The sequence below is a fragment of the Carettochelys insculpta genome, chromosome 7, assembly GCF_033958435.1.
Source record: "Carettochelys insculpta isolate YL-2023 chromosome 7, ASM3395843v1, whole genome shotgun sequence".
NCBI lineage: Eukaryota > Metazoa > Chordata > Testudines > Carettochelyidae > Carettochelys > Carettochelys insculpta.
Window position 1 is genome coordinate 32851281 of NC_134143.1, and position 20522 is coordinate 32871802.

Below are 20522 nucleotides of genomic sequence, written 5' to 3' on the forward strand. Positions count from 1 at the left end.
GGTACGTGTCCCATATGTCCATAACAAAAGTATTACTTACTAGTAACATCAGCAGCAAAGAAATACATTCTCACATTCTAGCACACAAGAGAAAACCCTGCAATTACAATGAGGCCAAACAAAATCTGATACATACATGAACTGGAAAACATCACAGCATGGTCCCTAAGCCCGTGCAAGGAACAGTGGGCCTCAGCCAATGGCCTACTTGTAACATGCAAGGAAAAGAAGAACAATAACAACAACCACAAGCTAATACTGTATTATAATAAAACTATAAAGATGTCAGTCTCTTTTAGAGACATAATAAAGACCTGCACACTAAGCCATATATAAAAGTTTGGACCCAAATGTCTGTGTACATCATTGTAAAAACTCCATACTAGCTACTTATAGTTCATTAGCCTGTTACACCAAATACCTATTTTCTTACCTGTATATAACAATACTGTGACTGACTCACCCTTGGGCTCCCAGAAAACACTACAGTGTTGCTAGTCAAATGCAAAAGACCAAGTGGTTTGCATTTGGCAGTCACCCCGTTCAGGTGAGGCGCCACTCCCTGCTGTGTTACTCAGCACCACCAGGTGGGTCAAATGAAATAATAGTCCCACATCATGCTGGCCTCCTGTCAAGGAGGCAACAGCCTTTAGTCACTTCCTATCCTTAGTCTCAGTGACAGATAGATCTGCCCTTCTTTCCAGACAGCTCTCAGCTGAGCTGAAGTCTCTCCTTTTAACTGGGCACCTATTGCAGGTGGAAAGGGCTGGGCCTGGCAAGGGTGAGCTCATATATTCTGTCACAACTATCCTACCTCAGACCTGTGTCTACACCTGTTTCTTTTATGTGCATATCAATTTTGACTTATGTGTCTGCCTGTAAATAAGCCCTCTAAAGCTCCAATGGTTTTAGAAAAATGATAGGAAAATACAGTGCTACACATTAGAGGGCAAGAGGTGTCCCACAACTCTATTAAGCTTAGGGTGACCATATTTCCCTATGCCAAATAGGGGATGCCCTTTGGGGGGCAGGTCTTCCAGCTGTGGCTTCCAAGCAGGTGCAGCTCCCTGGCTGCCCCATGCCATGGGATGCCAGAACGGGGCTGCCATCCCATGAGGGAGCTCCCTGGTTGCAGGGGTGGTTGCCCTGCAGAAGGGAGAGGAGGGTTTTGCTGGCTGCCCCACACTGCCAGGCTCAGGGAACAGGGCTGCCATATTGCAGGGATGCTCCCTGGCTCCAGCGGTGGCTGCTCTGTGGAGAGGAGGGGGGCAGGCGGGTGTTCCCTGGCTGTAGGGCATGGCTGTGACTCCTAGCTGCCCTCTGCCTCTGGGTGCCAATAATGGGGCTGCTGCCCTTTGGGGGACCTCCCGGCTGCCCCATGCTTCAGGACACTGGCAATGGGGCTGCCACCTTGCAGGAGAGCTCTGTGGCTGCCCCATGCCTTGGGGTGCCAGCAATGGTGCTGCCACACTGCAGGAGAGCTCCCCAGCTGCAGGGACTCCCTCGCTGCAGAGGCTGCTGCCGCACAGCGTGGGGAAGGCAAGCACAGGAGGCTGTCCTGTGGCAGGGACTGGACTACCTCCCTGCAGTGATGGGGCACCAGGTCCCCCTTAAAATCTTAGAGGTGGGGACAAAACACACTACCCTACCCGCTCACACACCCTGCCTTACCTCTATGGCAGTGCCACTGGCTCCTTCTCCTGCTGTTGCCTGTACTGGCCGGTCAGTCTGTGCTGCACATACTGTCCAGCCAGCTCCTGATTGATTATACCTGCAGCTGTGCTGACTTGGGGAAAGGGCAGCTCAGTAGGAGGAGTGCATATACAGGACAATTAGCTTTTTTGTTAAAAAAAAAAAAAAAAAAAGGCGGGACACCTGCCTGAAATACGGGACTGTCTCTGTGAAAACAGGACTGATGGTCACCCTAATTCCGCTATCATTTTTGTGTGTCTCCCAGTAGGAAAGTGTTACTTTCTTTCAGCCTGCACATCACAAAAAGACAGCCCGCAGTTTAGAGAGCACCTATAAAAGTAATGCATACCGACTGGCAAAGGAAAAACTAAAAAAAGAAAAGTTACAGGAGTGGCAACACAACTTTGCACATTTGCAAATGTTTGATACTCAGCTGCACGTCCAGTCGACGACTTGTGTTTGCCAAATCCCAAATGGATGAATGACATTCACTTGTCCTGAAATGTTTTCCCCACATGGCACAGCCCCAGAGCCTCTGGTGGATCTGTTCACAGAATACTAGTCACCCACAGCAGGGCCAACAGTCACCCCAGGCCCCAGGGTAACTTGTGGGGGGGGGCCCAACTCCGTGTCCCGGCATAGGCAGTCAGCCCTTAGCACCGCCCCGACTGCGTCACTGCACCATTCTTCCATGCCCCTTAGAAACACCAGGCTATGGGGCAATTGCCCCTTTTGCCCCTCCTGCTCACACATGACATTAGGGCAAGTTTGTCTTTTATCTTTCAGGAGTTGTGGGCACAGGTGTCTTAGAGCCTATGGTCACATGTACGAATGTGTGTACTCTATATGTACACATGGGGGAGGCGTGACTGAAAAGATTTCAAGGGCAACCACACCCATGTAACTCCATGCAGAATGTGGTCCTCCTACCTTGTGTATGTCTGTCTGTCTGTCCGTCCATCTTTGTCTGGGATTGTATATGGGGTGGCTACACGCATTATAGAATCACAAGCATTTTAGGTTCATGTGAATAGAAATCAGATTGGAACCTGAAAAAGATGCACTCATGGAATTCTTTCTTCCTCAGTGGTGAAATATCATGCAAGATGCAACAATTAAGGCCTGCAGTTTTCCAACAGCGGGGCAAGGTAGGCCGAACACCACGCCTGGAAATTAATTATTCTCTTATCTCATCCCAGGGTCTTCCAATGATTTTACTTTGGGGGTGTTGCATACTGTTACCCACACCACTCCCTATTTTCCTCCACTGTTCAATCATCATATACTTGATTACATTCATTTACCTGTGGCTGGTGAAATTCAGCTCTCAGAAACAATCCCCAAAGGTAACAGCGGGCTTTTGAATAAAGTATACGACCCCCAGCAGAAGACTGTTAAGTAAACTCTGACTTTCCAACTTTTGATCCAAATCTTTCCCACACAGGCATCTTGCACCTGGTTTTCTTCCAGGAATATATTTATGGGATGGTTTAAAATAATACCATTTTGAAATTTCAGAACAGTTTAGTTTGTGCTTCAGATTAAAATGCCTAATCCAGCATTCCCTCGTCTGGCAACAGCTGCCATCCGGCAGGACCATGGATTTTGCAGGACCAGACAGTCTGGAGGCTGGGAGGAGGGACCAGCAAGAACAGCAGCAGGCACCCGGGGCAGGGCAGGGCAGGGCAGCCACAGCTGGTCTGGTGGAAAGGAGGGGGGCAACAGCCAAAGAGTAGTGGCCCAGGCTGGTAAGAGGCCAGGTGGGAAGCTGTGGCCCACATAAGCCACTGCCAGGGTTGCACAGAAAGCCCCTGACCGGGGAGCAGCAGCTCACTATCCCCATGGCCAGGCAAAAAGCCACAGCCCCAGGAAACCGCATTTGGGGCTGGGCAGGAAGCTACACCCCCAAGGAGGCTGGCGAGAGGTGGCTGGGGCTAGGGGCCACTGGCTGGGGTACCTGGCAGGTACAGAGAGGGATCAGAAAGCCACAGCAACAGCAGGGAGGGGAGTCAAGGAGCTGGGGCTGAAGCCAGAATTAACCACCCTGGTCTGGTAATATCTCTGGTCCAGAATCACTTAGGGCTTGAGGGTGCCAGACCAGAGAGGCTGAACCTGCAGTGATAAAAATAAACATACATGCACATCCAAGGGGTATGTGCTCAGTCACCCATTTCTGGGACAAAGTGTAGTGCTTGTATCTTCATAAATTGCTCCATGGCACAGGACTTGAGTTTCACCCACAATGTGCTTGCTGCAAAAGTACTAGGAACACAGCTATTACATGCTCACCAGAGAAGTAGGACTTGCCGATGACAATGGCATTTGAGTTCCCCTCTCTCTCTTTGGTATAATGTTTTTGAAGATTAAATAAAAAGATGAAAGGGAGGGAGGGTACAATTCCATTAGATGCCATTTTTTTTTGCTCTAGAGGCACTTTTGCATGTTACCACTTGCCTGCAGGCAATGATAAAGCTACTGATAAAATTTTAAAAGGCTGTCTTTGAACCAAAGGAGAGCTGGAGCAAGAGGAGATATATTATTTAAGTGAGGGACTGTGTGTTTTCCACCAGAACAGTGGCTGTGGGATTGCTGGGCTGCACACACACTGCAACAGAGCCAAAGAAGCTAGGGCCCAGGGACCAGCATTACACCATAATATAGGCTTGAATCACCCATTTATTGCACTCTCTGATTGTAGCTATAATAAGGCACGGTTTTACAGTTGATATTCTGGAAGGGAATAATATTGTTAATGGCAAGCTGAGAATCCTGCAGTGGAATGGGGCTCACCTAAGTTTCTTGCCTCATCCATCAGACTAAGTAGGTTTTACACATAAAAATACAGATCACATGGTGCTAGAAAAGGATGCAGTTGTAAACGTCTCAATTTCAGTTCAGTGGATAAAAGTTCATACCCTAAGGAGTAGGAATTCTTGGGCCAAAATGGCTAACAACAAATTTGGGAAGTTCATCTATGTGGGTGGCTATACTTTGGCTATGCTAATGACACTGATCAGGTGCTCTACTGTAGGTGGGTTTTCAGCACCCAGGTTTTCTAAGCCATTGTGGAAAAAACAAAATTATAATTCTAAAAGGATTTCCACTGGCTGAAAGCCTGGGAGTAAAGTGAATGACAAAATTTCCAGAACATGTTCCAGTTTGTTTTACTAACTTCAAAATGTCTTTGAAATTTTGAAACTGAAAAAAAACATTGGCCATCTCTAGTTCAAAGGTATAAACCACTTACATTCAAAACTCAATTGCCAGTGGGAAAAGGTACCATGTGAACATTCTGGCTATGTCAAGTAAGTATAACAGTAAGTTGACAAAACATAGCAGTTTTGTTGACAGCTGTGCCCCACTCGCCACGAGGAAGAATGCCTCTGTCGAGATCTCTGTCAACAAAGGCGGGTGTGGACATTCTGGGGGGACTTCTGTCAACAGAAAAGAGGCCTCCAGGATGCCACACAGGTGTCCTAGTGGACTTTCTGTCCACAGCAATCAACACTCTATGGTTCCTTACCCTGGGCCTTCTTAGAGCCACAGAGAGCCCAGGGACGCCATGGCAAGAAGCCAAGAGTGGCAGCAGCTGCACAGCATGCAACTGTCCCCTAACGCCCTCACAGCCACACCTAATCACAGATGGCAAAACAACAGGCGCCTTGTGATGCCGCTGGGCCCTTGCAGGAGCAGCCCCAGAGGTCCCAGGATCCTCACCAGGGCACCAAGAGATGTGCCCCATCCTGGTCCGTGGGCTAAGGAGGAGACACTGCAGGACCCCAGAGCCAGGCAGCACCACGAAGACATTTACAGCTGCAAGGCCGAGGCCCTTACCAAATGGAGCCACTCCTGTTGCACCCTTGAGCGAGTCCAGGTCGAGGTAAAGGAACTGCGGCAGGTGTATGTCCAGGCCTGTGCCACTGTGGGCCACTCAGGGGCAGAACTGGCCACATGCCTTTACTACCAGGAGCTTCACCAGATCCTGTGGTGGGCAGGGGAACACATCACCCATGGCCTAAGCCTGGATTCGGGGCTCCATGTGCCCTGTGTCGAGCATGAGCCAGAGGCGGAGGAAGAGCCACAGGAAGGGCTCGAGTCAGAGACCAGCAGCCTGGTTGTTGCCCTGGACACAGTCCTTGGCAGCCAGGGTGCCTCCCAGGCTTCCTCAGACCTTGATGAAGGTTCTTCAGGTGACTGACCCATTCGTCACACACCCCAGAACGTGGGCGGCAGGCACAGACAGGGTGGGATGCAAGCGTCACTCACCCAGGACCCCGCGCTATGATCCCAGCACAGAGAACAGGGTGCAGAAGTAGTGTGCACACCCTGGACCCAAGAGACAGACCTGGGGCGCGGGTGACATTCTGCTGCCAGACTTACGGGAACACTGGCATGAACCTGGGCACCTCCAGGGGTGCCACACCCAGCACACGGACCTGCCTGCCCATGCGTGGCAGCACCCATTCCCATGGGCAGTGGTGCAAGGCTCAGGTGCATGATGGGCCCCACAGAGGGCCAGGCTGCACCTGGCTCCCCCCGTCACCCATGAGGGGACCCCTCTGTGGCTGGACACCCCCTTGGCTGCCAGCCCATTGACTGGTGGGGGTGTGTGGCAGAGTCAGCACAGTTCTGTATGCAACTCAGAGTCCCTCTGTGGCAAGGCCCACTGTGCAAGCCACACATGCCTTTGCTCCTGGGACATCCCCACTCCTTGACGTGAGGGGTGTTGGTCGCTGCTCATGGGGTGGAGGGCACACCCTCAGCAGCTGTGTTGCATGAATGACTCACCATCTCTCCCTCCTTGTGTTCTGTACAACTGGGCCAGCACCAACTGAGGGCCAGGCCACCCCACGATGACACCACACCACCCCCAGAGCCAGAGGTAGAGGCTGAGGGTCTACAAGGACATCATGTGGGAGCATGTCATGGTCCTTAAGGAAATCCAGGAGATCCTCACCTACCACATCCACAAGGATGTGGAGTGGCGGTCACAGGTGTGGGACCAGCTAATGTCCCACTGTGATGCTGTAACCATGGTGTGGCAGGACATGCTGGCCCAGCCACCCACTGCTGCCCCCACTGCCCTACACCTGCCTGCCCTCCTGCAAGGCATCCTTGACCCCCATCTGCTCCCCTGGGTGATGGCCGTTCCCCCTCCCCCTGACCCCACTTCCTTCCAGATCCACAGTTCATACTGATGGGCCTGGCAGATGGTGGCTGTAGCTGGCTGCTCATAGGCTCACCCCTCCATGCCGGTGGCCACCCCCCAACCTTAAGAAGACGACCTTCCCCTTTCCCTCCATGATGTTGTGCAGGATACAACAAGCTCCCACAAGCTTGGGGGTGTTGCACTCCCCCATGTCAGGGCAGGTGCACAGGCACCTGAACTAGGCCTTGAGGTGGCAGAAAGTGCACTTGGGCTGCATCCTGGTGCAGTTCAGGTGCTCATTGAATTGTTCCCTGCTGGGGTCCAGCTGTCCCGTATACAGCTTCATCAGCCACGGCCTGAGGCAGAAGGCCACATCCCCCATGACGCAGGCTGGCATCTGCATGTCCCCAGTTGCCAGCTCATGGCAGGCAACAAATGCACCCACCTCCAGCTGCCAGCACAGGCTGGAATTGCAGAACACATTGGCATCATGCACCCTGCCCAACCTCCCAATGTAAATGTCTGTGAACTACCCAGCGGTCAACCAGGGCCTGCAGCACCCTGGAGAAATAGCCCTTCCTGTTGATGAACATGGCTGCACAATGTTCTGGTGCGTGGCTCCGGATGTAGGTCCTATTGATGGCTCTGACACAGTTTGGAAACCCCAGGGCAGCAAATCCGACCATAACCTGGTCAAAGTCCCCAGATGGATGACCCTCCGCAACAGTATCAAGTTAATGGCCATCATGACCTGCAGAGGGAGGTGAATGACCACACATAACAGGGGCTGAGGGAAGGAGTACTGGGCCCTTGGGAGGTCACTGTCCTTTTCCCCTCTGCTCTCCGGGAGAGCCCCCCCCGTGAGGCTGCCTCCCTCCCCCCGCACCGCAGCAGCAGCAGGGCTGTGTTACAGTGGGATGATATGATCCACCAGGAATGGGGCTTCTCCCGCACCTCAAGTTCACCCCTCACAGCCCCCAACCCCAGTTCCCAAGGGTCCCCCTTTGGCAAGACAGTTTCCATCCCCAGTGCAGGGACCACAGCCTGAGATTACATTATCTTCATCAGGATGGCCCTGATGATGGACTTCCCCACAGCAAACTGGTTTCCCACCAGCTGGTAGCTGTTGGGGATGGCAAGCTTCCAGAAGGTAATTGCAACCCTCTTCCCCACAGGGATGGTGGGTTGCAGCTGGGCGTCGCATCTCCAGGAGGTGGGGGCAAGTCATTCACAGAGCTCCAAGAAGGTGGCCTTCTGCATGTGGAAATTGTGGAGCCACAGCTGGTCTTCCCACTGCTCCATGACTAGCTGGTCACACCAGTCCAAACAGATGAGGTGCCTCCAGAACCATCTGGGTACAGTGGGGGGTGGTTGCACGGGTGTAGCTCCTGCAGCCAGGACAATGGTCCTGAAGATGATCTCAGAGTCAACCTTGTGGAGGAACAGGAAAGCTGCTGCCAGAAAGTTCAACACAAGATGCAGCAGGTCGGTGTGGGGCCATCACCAACCCAGGGGCAGCTCAGGCTGCATGGCCCCCAGGTACCAGCTGTGTCACTCGTAAACACAGGGCAAGCACAGTGGGCACTGCAAGAACTTTGCTGTCCCTCACAGGGAAAGTCGGGCCTGCAGCAGGGGCAGGGAACAGCTGCCTGGAAGGTTCCCTTTAAGTGTGTGTCTCCACAGGGCTCCGGCACCAGCGCTCAGAAAAAAATGGTGACATGCAACTCTGGCGGATGTGGTTCCGGATGGCTGGTCTGCTGAGAGAGTGCGTGGGCTGTCCAGGCGCTCTGTCAGGAGAGCGGAGTGCTCTTTTGAGGTGCTTTGTTGTCCGGACATGCTCTGTCAATAGCAGCTTTGTCACAAGATACCTTCCGACAAAAGCTTCTGTCGACAAGACCCTACAGTCCAGATATACCCTCAGTGATATGGGAAAGTGGCCTGCTCTGGTTTCTGAAACATTTCTTTTGGAGGAGGAATGGGAGTGGGGAGTTGGTCTCATTTTGCAGACAGAAAAATAGTTCTGATATTGTTGTCATCTTGATTATCATCTGAACTAAAAAGGAGCATGGTAGAATGTTATTGTTCCATTATCATTTCTCCAGAGTTGTTCTTCAATGCAACAACTACTAAGAATCCTTTCCACTCTGGTAAATGCTGTATTTTCCTGGGCAACCACAAAGAGACTCCACTGAAAGAACTAGGAAATACACTTTTTAAACAACTGCTGATATCTCAGGGGAAATTTTTTACATTTAGAAGGAACTCTCCCTGCACGCAGTATATTTTCTGCAGTTCTTAAACTCACCTTAGTATACAGGAATATTTGCATAAAAGTATCATTTTAATAGTTTCTTGTGGCTGACTTACAATATATTTTTAAATTTTAGTTATATGCTGAATATCCCAGCTTGCTGGATTAAGAAGAGACTTCAGCACATAACTGACTGCAAACTTTTTCTTTTCATGATAGGTCACATAACTGTCTGGATCTCCAGATGCTATTGAGAATGACACTCCTGGATGCTTTAACCTGTTGTCATTATGACTCCCTTAAGCCAAGGAGTTTTTGGTTTTTTGTTTTGTTGTTTTTTTTTTGGTTTTTAATTAAGGAAAAGGCAAGTGACCTTTTTAATGCTTTAATTATTTGAGATTCTAAAATATGCTTCTCCTTCCTCCCTATCTGTATGCACTTTAAGAAAGGTAACAAGTGTTACACTTATTATTAGCAGATATACACAGGCTTTCCCAATGCTTTAACTGAAGTAGTTTTTTGAAAATAAATGAAAAATGTACACGCTTTTTTCATTGATGGTATTTTTAAAAAATAATGAAAAATAAAGGCTGAGTGAGGGTTTAGGGGTGGGGAGGGGCAGAGGGTTCATGTGGGCTCGAGGCAGGTGGTTCAGAAGTTAGGGCAGGGGTTTCATGACAGGGGTCTGGGAGGTGGCGAGAGGTTACCAAGGGTGACACTGCTACTGCAGCAGCTCCTCCTAGAGGTCCTGGGCTGCACTCCCCATCCAGTGACTTCTCCTGGGAGGGTGGGATCTGGGGCTGTGTCTTGTTGGGTGGGAGCTGGGGCTATGCAATGTGGACCTGGACTCCAGCTACCCCCCGCCTCCACCCAGCCTGCAGGGACCAGCACTTTGGGGATGTAGAATCATAGGGCTAAAAGGGACATCAGGAGGTGATCGAGTCCAAGCAGGATCAACCCAAACTAAATCATCCCAGCCAGAATTTTGTCAAGCCAGGACTTAAAAACTTCTGGGGATGGAGATTCCACCACCTCTCTAGGTAGTGCGTTCCAGTGCTTCACTACCCTCCTAATGAAGTAGTTTTTCCTAGTATCCAGAGAACACCTCTTTAGAGCACCTCTCCCCATTCAGGAAGTTGAAGGCTGCTATCAAATTGCCCCTCACTCTTCTCTTCTGCAAACTAAATAAGCCCAAATTCTCTCAGCCTCCCCTCATAGGTCATGTAGTCCAGCCCCCTAATTATTTTTGTTGCCCTCCACTGGACCACTGCAATGCATCCACACTCCTTCTATATTGGTGGGGATGGGGGCAGAACTAGATGCAATACTTCAGATGTGACCCTACTAGTGCCAGATGAAGAGGAATAACAACTTCTCTAGATCTTCTGGAAATGCTCCTCCTAAGGCACCCCAATATGCCATTAGTCTTCTTGGCTACAAGGGCACACTTGATTCATATCCAGTCTCTTGTCCACTGCAATCCCAGGTCCTTTTCTGCTGCACTGATACTTAGCCAGTCAGTCCCCAGCCTGTGACAATACTTGGGATTCTTCCATCCCAAGTGCACGACTCTGCACTTGTCCTTGTTGAACCTCATGAGATTTCTTTTGGCCCAATCCAGCTGATCTCCTGCAGTCTACCTCCCTCTCCAGTTGCCCTCCCACTGCAGCTCCAGGACAAAACTTCTAGCATCTCGGAACTTTAATGACAGTCATGCACGAAACTCAAGCAGAGAAAGCTATGTTTGTTCCTAAACATGGTTCTGTTACTCTGGAGATGGAAAGCTACATCTAAAGCTATCAGCAGGAGGGTGTGAATATGAGTGAACAAGTCAAGGGGCATCATACATGTAGCAAACATGAGTGGATCAGCAGAAGTGATGTAGTTTACTCTAACAGACTATTTAGACTCAGAGGCTGTGTCTACACTAAGGAGGTTTGTCGACAGAAGGGGCCTTCTGTTGACATAACTCAGGCAGCATCTACACACAAAGTGTTTTGTTGACAGAGTCTCAAAAGAACTCTGCATTTGTCTCAACAGAGTTATCCCTCAAAAATTTGAGGAGTAACACATCTGTCAACAGAGTTCTGTCAACAGAAGTGTAGGGTAGACACTTCTGTCAACAGAGAGGTCTTCTGGTGCCCTGTTTGCAGAGCTCCCGGTCAACCATTCTGTCAACAGAGGGCAGGGCAGTCTGGCTGCTCACTGTTGACAGAGCAGATTGCTCTGTTGATCTGCTTTTGTGTGTTTGTTTCTGCCGACACAATTCTGTCAACAGACATTACTGTGGACAGATGCTTCTAATATAGATGTAGCCAGGTGCTTCTTGATCAGGCCCTGTTACCAATATAAAGAGCCTTCACTGACTGAGTTGTTCAACCATCCAGGGAATTCTGCAGACCTGAAATTTCACAGAAGCTCTAGGAGGGAGGAAGAAGCCTTTTCTTCACCTCCTACACAGCCACTGCTTGAGACTTTAACCAGGTTTTACGCCATGATCAGTCAGGGCCAGAACTAGCCTTCCATCATGGTGGCTCCATCCATCCATCCTCCTTTCCCATTCACCAACTGACTTTGAGGGGGTCACACTATTAATGGCCATGGGAAAAGCAAGTTGACTGTGTTTTATCTGACCAGCAATGGAGTACCTAATATCATGGTCACTCTTCTTTGGAGTCCTCAGAAACTGAACATATGATACCATAATGAACCACTGCTTTAAAAGTAATAATTAAACATCATTGCAAAACTGCAAGCTGTGGTAAACAATGGGATTTATTATACTAGGCCCTTCAATCCTTCCCACCCCGCAAAGGCCCAGGCCATGTTCCAGGGAATTTCCATGCTCTTACAAAGCAGAATGATTGGAGAAGCAGCTGCCAGCCTATAATTTCAGGAGAAATGAGACAAAATAGTGATAAGTTGAAACAATAACCTTCAGTGAAATCTGCCATTAATTAATGTACCACCTTTGACCCTGAAGGACACCAGGAAATTATGCAGAGGTATCACTTCATCAGCCAATAAAACATTCTCTTCCAAGGTGACTCCCAGGGACTTTGTGAGGGCATACAATGAGACTAGGTTCCACTTGAGCAAGAGAGGTAGAAAAGAGTAAAGAATCTCATTATAACTTCTTGACAAAACAGACAGGTAAACCGTAGCCACCCCACAGTGGCATTTAGAAACATAGTTTTGAAAAATCTCTACCCATAAAACAATTTGTCCAGGACACTGGAGCCCATGCCTCTCTCCTCCTGTGAAAACTACCCTGGGATTTACTGTAAACAGATGCCAGAAGATATTTAATAACTGTAAGTGGCCAGGGCTTCTATTTTATGTCTTATCCAAAATACTACCCAATGTCTTCAACAGAATTGTGCCTCTAGAACACGGGTGCCCAACCTTTTGGCTTGCCTGGGCTGCATTGAGTGAAGAGGAATTGTCTTGGCCGCATATAAAATATATAATATAGTTACTGTATATAAATCACATAATAATGTTAAAAGTTTACGATCTTGTGGGGCCGCATTACTAGCTGTCCAGGGCCGTGGGTTGGACACGCCTGCTCTAGAATCATAATGGACATCCATTTTAGAAGTGACTCTGAGGGAGGATGACAGTAAGTCACCAAACACCAAATCTGGCAGCACATTTGCTTTTTGTCAAGAACATCCCACCCCAGAATAAACCAGGCCTGACTGCTTAGCTCATAAACACTGATCAGACGACATTCTGAAGCAGCACACAGGAAGATCTTTAAAATTAAGATATATTAATGAAAGACCCACTTACCCTGGCTATTTGGAGCCATCTGCATATCATCATACAGTTAATTTATTTTTAAAAATTACTGTAGAATAGGGTCACTTTTAAGCAACTCCTAAGCTATTTTCATGCAAATGCTTGTGTATGTAAATGACAGAACAAAATAATGGGAACTTGCAATATGGAAGGAAAATCCATTCTAAGAAGAAAGTTGGTGCATGAGCGATCAGCAGCTATTATTTCAGTAGCTTCAGTCTGTTGTTACAAGTGTGAAAGAAGAGAGAAAAAAATGGCTACTCACAAAGCAGCTGATCATGTGACTCCAAAACAATTGTATTTAACTAAAGTTAATCATATGGCCTCAGTTTTACTGCAGCTGCCTAAAGACTGCCTGAGGATCCAGCCCATGAGATGCTAGATTCTCACTTATCTCCGCTTCAATAAACAGATCATACTTCCAGGGCACTTGCAATACCATGGTTAATTAAATCAATAAACCACAAGTTGAAAGTCTGGCCCTATGCTGCATTTTTACTAACATGTTGTTTAGGACGCAGCATTAACAGCTGTTATTGTATCTGTGTGGGGGAGGGCAGGCAAGAAGATACAGGGAGAAGAAAGAAAGGAGCTGCTTGATGAACAGCACAAATCAACTGCTTTTCAATTAAAAGTTCAAATAAAAGTGAAATGATTTTAGCGCTCAGCCTCCAAAATCCCAATATTTTTAAATAACACAGGTACCTGGCCATTCTGTAGATCCATTAAATAAACTTCACTTGTTTTAAGCGAAACTGAATCATGTTTATTTAACAAGCTCTGCTTCACACAGGGAGCTATATTCACAATATATAAGTGCTGTGTAGTGATGCTGGTAGAGGATATGTCCGCTCAGACTACAAAATCACTGCAGCAGTTTTGCTCCAGGATCAGAGATTTTGGCAGTATAAACAGCATCCATGAGAGTCAAACTGAGGTTCATGCCTTCCAGCCCCAGCTATGTAGTGATTGCATATGTTACAGGGCAAACTGCCCTGGAGATCCCTTTTACCCCTTACCATGTGATTCTACCATTCTAGGGCTGGATCTTTGGCTGGTAGCCCCCCACGTCTCCCACCTGTATTAACATGGCAGTTGGCACTTATAAGGCCCCTCCAGGATACTGTGATTAGTGAGTTGATGAAAGTGACTCAAAGAGTCTCCAAAACAAGGCATTCATTCACCAAGAGGTACAAAGCACATAAAGCAAAGGGTACAAAGATCTACCTCTACCTGCTGGAATCAGACATTTCCTGGACACTACAGTACAAATCAAGGATGGCCTGATCAGTACCACACTCTACCAGAAACCCACTGACCGCTATATGTACCAACATGCTTCTACCTTTAATCCTACACACACAACAAGATCCATTTGTTTACAGTCAAGCCCTTAGGTACAATCACATTTGCTCTGATCCTACTAACAGAGACCAAAAACTACAAGATCGCTAATGAACATTCATAAACCTAAATTACCCACCAGGAGAAGTAAAAAAAACCAAATTGACAGGGCCAGATGAATACCCAGAAACCAGCTACTTCGAGATAGGCCCATGAAAACCAACATCAGAACTCCACTGGTCATTATGCCCCCAACTCAAACCACTGCAACACATCATTAAAAACCTACAACCCATCCTTAATCAGGATGCCACACTCCAGAAGGCCCTAGGTGACAGGCCTGTTCTCTCCTACACACAACTGCCCAACCTTATGAGGAGTCTCACCAGCAACCACAGGCTATACCACAATAACACCAATCCTGGAACTTTTCCTTGCAACAAGCCTTGTTGCCAGCTTTGTCCACATATCTATTCTGGAGATACCATCACTGGACCTAACCAGGTTATTCACAGAATCACGGGCATATTCTCATGTGCATCTGCTAACATCATATATGCCATCATGTGCCAACAATGCCCACATACTTTGTATATAGGACAAACGGTAAACACCACTTCGACAAAGAATGAATGGACACAAAATAGACATCGAAAAGCTCTTCACTCACAAGCCTGTCAGCCAGCACTTTAATAGAGTGGGCCATTCTGTTAATGACCTGAAAGTCCGTGTTTTACTGAAAAGGAACTTTACAAAGAGAAAGCGCCGAGCTTTCTTTTATATTCAAATTCTACTCATTAGCACATGGTTTGAACCAGGACACCAATTACCTGGACCATTATATGGACACTTTTACACATTTAGTTTTATCTGACTCTTGGCTTCCCCACCTCCTACTGCCCCTCTGCTCTTCTGATTTGCCCACCTTGAGTGCAATTTTTCTCATTTGTCAACATTGATAACTATGTTTGGTTCTCTGTGCCTTAAATATTGAGTCTGTTCTGGTATGGCTATGGTGTGAAGTGGGTCTGTCCCACAAAAGCTGACCACCTAATAAATTATTTTGTTAGTCTTTAAAGTGCTACTGGACTGCTTTTTTGTTTTGCTAGAATATAAACTAACACAGCTATCTCTCTGTTACTATTCAATGTGCTTCCATTGCTGTCTCTCTCTCTTTCCACATAGCACTCCAAGGTGCCACTGAGGCTCATGTAGTGATTCCCGAGTTAGTTTTAATTTAGCTAGCTCAGGTACAGAGGAGGGAAGCTGGAGCAGCACATCCCTGCAGATAGCTCTGCAAGGGTTCTGGGTGGGCTTGAATGACCTGTGCTGAAAGGCATGCTGCTGCAGCTTCACTACTGTGTTACCAGTGCTAGCTACACTGGAACTGGTTTGGGTCTGTGTCCATGAGCTCCCTCACTCCCAGGGATTGTAGTGTACAGGTAGGGTAGGTTTCCCTGCATGCCTGTCAGTTCTCATAACTCTCCCTGAACAGCCTCTCCAAACTCATTCAAACCCCTTCCCTTTTCTAGGCCCAGGATCCTTTCATGGTGCAGGAGCCTTCTTTGAGCCCAGACTTATCCTGGGGAAGAATAAACTATTCCAGCCTAGAAGGAGGCAGATAAAGTGTACTCCCCCATAAACAACTTCCTCACTTTATCCGTATCATTGTTTTCCCTTTCCTGATTGATTCCTCTAACAACCCCTTGTGATCTAACTCCATAGCAAGTAGCCCATCAGAAACACAGAGAGGCTAGAACCATACTCATAAAAATAACATACATATTTCCAGATCAACACAACTGGTTTCAAGGAGACCCCTGTGCTTACTCTTAGGTACTAGGTTTCTTGGAAGTGTCAAATGCTTTGCTCAAGCATCAGGAGAGTGGAATAAAAGGAGGATCAGGCATGTTAGACCACATAATCATTGGCATTGTCTCACCTAATTTCAAAATACTCTTGTATGACAGGACACAAAACTTTAGAACTGCCTTGTGTGGAAACCTACCACAGCCAAATTCTCTGCTGTCCAAGTCTGACTGAGTTAAGGTGCACACAAAAGTCAGTACTTCATATGATTTAAATATAAAGCATTTAAGTTAACAGAGCCCAAAACCTTAAGGTGCTATTCATCTTTCCTTCTTCCTCACAATTTCTGCATTCTGCCTTTTCTAATCCACTACCTATGAGATGTGTGTACATTCAAGCAATGACCCTTTATGCTTGATTTCACACATATTTGTAGCTATTTTGTGCCCTAATCAGTCTGTGATACACCCAAGTTCATTTTAGGTCCTCTTCATGGTTAGCTTGAGGTACGTCTTCAGTCTAAGATTCTTATATGCTCAACATAAGACTCCTCTGTTTGTAATCAAGGCACTTTTGTGTTGAGTCTGAAATATTTCTCCATGTTCAAAATGATGGTTGAGATGCAACTCTTCTGATATATAAGTAGGGAAAGCAATCATTATAGAAGAGGCACAATTTAAAGAAGACCATATGTCATGTCTAATGCTCCCAAGGCCCACTGGCTTTTTTTTGGCAAATAGGTCTGAGTCTCACCAATACCCAGCCTAGTCAGAAATACAAATTTTGAAACTTAAGGTGCGGGGAGATAGAGGAACAGAATGCACCAGGTTCAGGATACAAAGAACTACTTGTTATCTATCCTTATCCTTATATTTTTAGGTTCTTCCTCATTTTACTTATGTTCATTGTTAGCTCAATGTACTTCTTCAGCTTTGGTTTCATATGCACTGTGAAACATGTCGTTAACATGAAACACACACACATTTGGGCAGTGATTGTCCCACACATAGGGAATAAACTTTTACATTTAGCACTTTTCCTTTGGATCCCATTAGGTTTCACAAACTGTGCACCTAAAGCTGTGATTCTCAATCCGGGGTACGCATATGCTTGGGGTGCCTAAAAATCTTCCAGGGAGCAAACCAACTCCTCTAAATATTTGACTAGTTTTACAAAAGGCCACACAAAAAGCACTAGCAAGGTCAATATCAACAAAAATTTCACACAATGACTTGTTTATACTGCTCTATATACTCTACACTGAAATATAAGCACAATATTTATATTCCAATAAATGTAGTTTATAATTATATGCTCAAAATAAGAAAGCAAGTACTTTTGCAGGGACAGTATGCTTGGCACATTTGCATCTTTTTAAGGAAGTAGTTTTTAAATGAGGTGAAACTTGGGGTAGGCAAGACAAGGAGGTGCAGTAGTCTGGAAAGGCTGAGAACCATTGATAAAGAAGTACTAACAAATCCATAAATAGCCTCTCATCAACACATATTCATGCAGGAACAAAGCAGTGGGCATGGGAACGGAAGACGTTGCCAGTGAAGATGCTAGAGTTTTCCCCCCTTCCCTGCCCCACCCCTACTCCCACAAAACTTATTCCATTGCATGGCCCGCTGGATGGGAAGATCAAAGTCATTCAAAGACTCGTCCTCCAACTGCCATCTCCCAAAGGGCTCTTTATACATCATGATCTTTCTGTCAAGAAGGAGAAATCTGCCACTCGGCGCACACAGCCTGGAGAGGAAAGAGCCATGCACCCTGGACTAGTGTGTTGCTGCTCAGCCATTCCACTGGTGAGCACATCTGATTTCCCATGTGACCACAGGGAAAGTCTCTTCAGGGTCCTGCTGAGTTGCCACAGCTGTGCGTTACGTTACACTACAACAGAGGGCCTTGCTCGCCACATGCCAACCCTCCGTCCCCTTCAGAACTGATACACTGAAATGAGATGTGTTGTAATTATTATTTTAGATCTCAAAGCCAGGAGGGACAGAGAAGGCTAAAATATGTCACACGGGCTTCTTGCAAACATGACACAAACTGACTTGGGGGCAAATTAACACAACTGGAAGAATTTGCTTGGTCTCATCAAAGTAATGAAATGTGATATCTGCCACGAAAGGCAAAGGCAGGGACATATCTCACTTTGCAGTAGTAGCAATACCCTTTAGACAAATGACTCCCTGCTTTATTTTAAATGTACCCTGGGATGCAGCGTGCTGTATGTAGGATAGAGAGAGAACAGATTTGCAGCCATATAAATAGGTTCACTTAATGCAGAAGGAAGCATTTCTCCCCTTTTCTCCCTCCCCAGTGAGGTATTGCTATTATTTAGTTAGTGCCTCTGATAGCAGGCTCACTGTACAATATGAGGATAAAGGGCCCTGACACAAAGCGTTCACTGTCTACATAGGCTAGATACAAAGTGAGGTTGGGCAGCAACAGAACCACCGTGACTGAAGAGAGAAGCTTAGCATGAGTCACATAAGAGCAGGACTTCGGCTTGAACTGGACTTTCTTTTTCATTCCTTCCTGTGCAGCTTACAGAGTGCTCAGGTTTGCAAATTTCCTGGTGCTGGCCCCAAACTCCATTCCCTTTTTGTCACTCTGGAGAGATGGGGTGATCTCCTGGCCACAGCTGTTCCCTTCTCAATGTTAAACTATTTTAACCAGCTGGCTACCCCGACTCCCCTCCCTGACATAGGCTGCTGTCCTGGATAGGGAGAGGGACTAATTGGGAAGGGGTGGAGTCAGTCAGTGATGAACTCCAGTGACCTCTGGCAAGTGGGGTGGTTCCTTAACTGTCCCTTAGCACAACTCTCTCAGAGCATCTCAGTTCTCTAGTTGAGCCAACCTGAAGAAACACAGCACCCGTTCTTTACAGCCACACACACTTGAGATCCTTCACCAAGTACAGTGCAGCTAGACCCAGTGAGCAGGTCCTGTGTAGGACAGAGGGACAGTGGTGCTTTAGTCTCAAGACTAACTTTAGTTCAGGTATGACAGGTATGGAAACAGATCAGTTGATGGGGAGTAAAGAGGGGCCAGTCAATGTATGATCACAAAGCTGAGCCTTCCTAGAAAGTTCCGGTTCAGGTTTGATCTCCAAAGACAGACCAGCTCAGAGATTGGACTCTCTTATCCAATATGTCCTCCCCATTCCCTTTCTAGGGGTTCCTCTTGCCAGGTACAATGATCTATGAGGTACGTAACTTGGCTTTAGCTCCATTAAACACTGGGGTGCCATTTCAGATTTTAGTTTGGGGGAAGGGCAATTTTAAACATGATTCCAGGGGATACTTAGGCACTTCAAAACTAGTTTTCTGGCAGATAATTTAGAAATTAGCTGACAGGATTCCTATATCTAAATCCTACATAAAAGAAAGATAAATAAATATTAGACCCATTCAGTTCTAACACCACCACGTTCTGACATCTTGTGGCAAGCCACTTAAGGGACACTGTTAGGTTTAGAATTTTAATGTCTATTCTTACTTTGTTACTAACTCTGTGAGGCCCCACATCCTCTGTGACTGAACTGACCTTGTCAGCTCAAGCCCTTCTCTTGACTGGGACTCCCTCCTTTTCATGAGCCTATAAATGTAGACCCTCCTCTGGACCCCCCCACTCATCCCTCTGACAAGGCGGGTCTTTGTCCATGGAAAATTATGCTCCAAAATATCTGTTAATTTATTAGGTGCTGCAGAACGTCTTCTTGTTTTTGAAGACACAGACTAAATTGGCTACCTCTCTGATACTCTGCAGGGAGGGAGACCCCAACAGGGGTTGAAGCTGCTATCAAATCACCCCTCACTCTTCTCTTCTGCAAACTAAACAAGCCCAGATCCCTCAACCTTTCCCCATAGCTCATGTGCTCCAGCCCTCTTCCTATCTATCCCTTTCCTAATGAGTACCAATATTCAATTTTTTTTTCTTGTCACTAGCCAAGGGGCAGATATTTTCAGATGACTATCCAATGGCTCCAAGAGCCCTTTATGGGTAGGTTCAGCTAATTCAGATGCCATCATTTTGCATGTATATTTGTGATTATATTCACCATGTTCATTACATTGCATTTATCAACATTGAATGTCATCTGCCATTTTGTTGCCCAGTCACCCAGGGTTTTTTGTTTTATTTTGTTTTTTAAATCTCTCTGTAATTCTTTGCAGTCTGCGTAGGGCTTAGCTGTCTAGCACACAGTTTGTAGCCTCTGCAAATTTTGCCAACTCACTTTTTATCCCTTTTTTCCAGATCATTTATGCACATGTTGAACAGCACTGGTCCCAAGACAGACCTCTGGGGGACACCACTACTTACTTCTCATGATTCCCACACATTGTTGCCTATCTGACTGAAGTACCTGACAATGCCAACTCATGATCCTTAGCATACATGAGTGGCAAACCTTCTGCTGTCTTCATCACCCTACCTCTTTATAAACAAGCTCCCTGCAGC